The following is a 3,030-nucleotide window of genomic DNA, read 5'->3' as shown; positions in this document are numbered from 1 at the left end:
ACCCAAGAATGGTTAAAAATAAACCAGACATGATAGCACGCGCTACGCACATCAAACAGCAAAATGAATTATTTAGGGTGGGACAATGGGTGTAAGTAGGAATGATGGTATTAAATCAGTCAAAGGTTTAGACTGAATATCAGGAAACATTTCCTGAAAGGTATTTGATTTGGTTTTGTATGGGAAATCATGCTGCTCAAGTCACCTGGGACATTTAGATCCTGATCCAGATAGGTCAAGGCACTAGACAATAAAGTAGGCCAAGTGTTAGATCATGGGATAGTCTAGATGGCATAGTTGCAATTCTAACTTTTTAGTTGCTGAGAGTTAAATTACGGTAATTGGGACCTAATTAGAAGTATGGGACTATGCGAACTAACACCTCTGTTCAGCATGGAACTTGCAATTATGACTTGTCTCCCATAATGAGTTAGTATTTGACAAACTGGGGCATAAATCTACAGCACTCAACCATGGCCCAAATAGGCTCTAACAATTCCCTAGCACCTTTGGCCTATTGCTGGTAGAAACTACAGTGCACAAATCACACAAGGTAACCTTTGGTGTATGGTAGCAGAGTCCATATACCCAGTTATTGCATGGCAGGCTAGTGTGGGCTAGATTTACACCTCAGCTTGCCATGCACTACCTCGTCCTATAGACATGCCCATAGGCATCAATAAGAGAAGTATACATTTAAGTACCTTACTGAATCAGAGCCTAAATTAACTTCCAGGCCCAACTGGAAGTCTAAATAACTGGGTTTTTAATAAAAAACAGGACTATGTAGCACTTTAAAGATTAACAAGATGGTTTAATAGGTGATGAGCTTTCGTGGGCCAGACCCACTTCCTCAGATCAAATAGTGGAAGAAAATTGTCACAACCATATATACCAAAGGATACAATTAAAAAAAAATGAACACATATGAAAAGGACAAATCAAATTTCAGAACAGAAGGGGAATGGGGGGGGGAGGTAAATGTCTGTGAGCTAATGATATTAGAGGTGATAATTGGGTTTTTAATAATCTTACTAAAGCCCCATGAATATGAATATTATGGTCCAAAGAGATATATTATAAATGCATTCCTGCAAAGCTCCAATCTCACATTTTACTTTTCAGTACAAAGCCCCCAAATGAATTTACAGCCATTGTGAACATATAATTGTGCAAATAAGGGGATTGCACACGCAACCCCCTTATTTGCACATGCAAACCCAGCTTTATGGGACTGCGACATGTGCGGTTCACCCTTCACATGGATATTTGGGCACTTGGGCCTATATTTATCCTAAATACCTCATTGTTTACAAAGAGTAAACCACAACCAAGATTATTCATCATTGCTATTGACTGAGAGAATTATGTGACAAGGAGTTATATCCTGTATTGTCCAGCATTTGACCCTATGAGCTAAAACAAAGAAACTTCAGCAAGCCATAGATCCAATGCCAGGGCTGATGACAGCCTTCACTGGGCCTTGGGCCTGAGGACAGGGCAGCTCCAGGCCTTTGGAAAGGGTAGGGCTGGAGTTACCGTAAATTAATGTATATAACCCGTGGGTTATACATGGTTTTACAACCCCCACCCCACCCCAGCACGATATACATATCCGCGGGGTATACACATTTACTTTTACTCGTGGGGTTGTGCCAGGCTGTGGATGCACGGAGGAGGAGGGTGAGTTGCAGCTGCACAGGTCCTGGGGGCGAGTGCGGCTCCCCTCCAGCTGGCCAGCCAGTGCTCCTGCGCTGTGCTCTCCATTCCCCCGCCCGCCTCTGCTCCCGTGCTCTCTGTTCTCCCCATGGTACATGCAATCACCATGAATTAGCTTATAGAACACGTGGGTTATACTCGTCCGCGGGTGAAGACTTTTTCTACACAATGTGGAAAATCCATGGATTATACCTGAGTGTGGGTTATACTCATGCGCAGGTTATATATGCTAATTCACTGTAGTCTCCCCTAGCCAGCCCTTCAGCATCATCTGGGATGTGCCACCTGGTGGTCTGGCAGCAATTTAAAGGGCCCAGGTCTCTGACAGCTGCTATAGCAGTGGTGCTTTCTGGGAGCCCTCAGCCTTTTTAAATCGCGGGGCCCTGGGGCAGCTGGCTCATTTGCCTCCTTCCTGGCAGCAGGACTGTCTGATATTCCAACATAATCAGGACAAGAAGATAATGTATGTGAGGCATTTAAACTTATTATTTCACACACTGAAACAAATTCTGTCTTATTTTATACCTATATCCACCTGATTTCTATCTGCAATTAAGTTCTTACCTATATTGTCCTACCTGCCAGCAAACTTTTAGCGTATTTACCTCTGTGAATTTCATATTTACATTAACGCATTGGCACTCTCTGGAAACATAATTAGACAATGCCATTGATTTTCTTTCTTAAATCAATGGGGGTTTTTTCAGTTTAAAAATGTCAACATGAATCTATGCATGACGCGCCCATGAAAATAAGTCTAAAAATTAATAACCATCGAAGTTTATGGCCTTTTAGTTGATATCAAATGTAGTATTATTTTAATTTCTGATTGCGTCTATTTTTTTCCTGTGCTCAAAGGTCCCAATGAGCTAAGCCTCAATTCAGCATTTAAGTACGTGTTTAAGTCCTACTAAAGTCAATAAAGCATAAATCTGTTATTCAGAAGTGGGGATTACTCGCATGATTCCACGGAAGCATGTGTTTCCGTGATTGGAGACTTAGGGACGTAATATACAAGTCTATCTCTAATTGTGCTAAAGTTCAGTCTGGGCTGCCCTGGCTTTCATTGAAATTGTCCTTCATGATTCACTATGTTATTACAAAGGGGGAAAAAAGTGTTGAAAGGAACACTTAGTGCTCATGCAATTCAATCTAGTAATGAATTCAGTAAAGGCAGTGACAATTAATGGATATTGTTGCTGCCAAGTATACATCATTTCCTAACCAGACTTAATTAAAAGAGTAGTTGAGGTGCCTGACGTTGACTTGCTTCTAGTTTCAACTCTGATTTTTCCTCTTATCTACACCCCA

Source organism: Pelodiscus sinensis, chromosome 12 (genome assembly GCF_052426305.1).
Source record: "Pelodiscus sinensis isolate ZL-2025 chromosome 12, ASM5242630v1, whole genome shotgun sequence".
Lineage (NCBI taxonomy): Eukaryota > Metazoa > Chordata > Testudines > Trionychidae > Pelodiscus > Pelodiscus sinensis.
The sequence above is the reverse complement of the archived record's forward strand: the minus strand, read 5'-3'. Positions refer to the sequence as shown.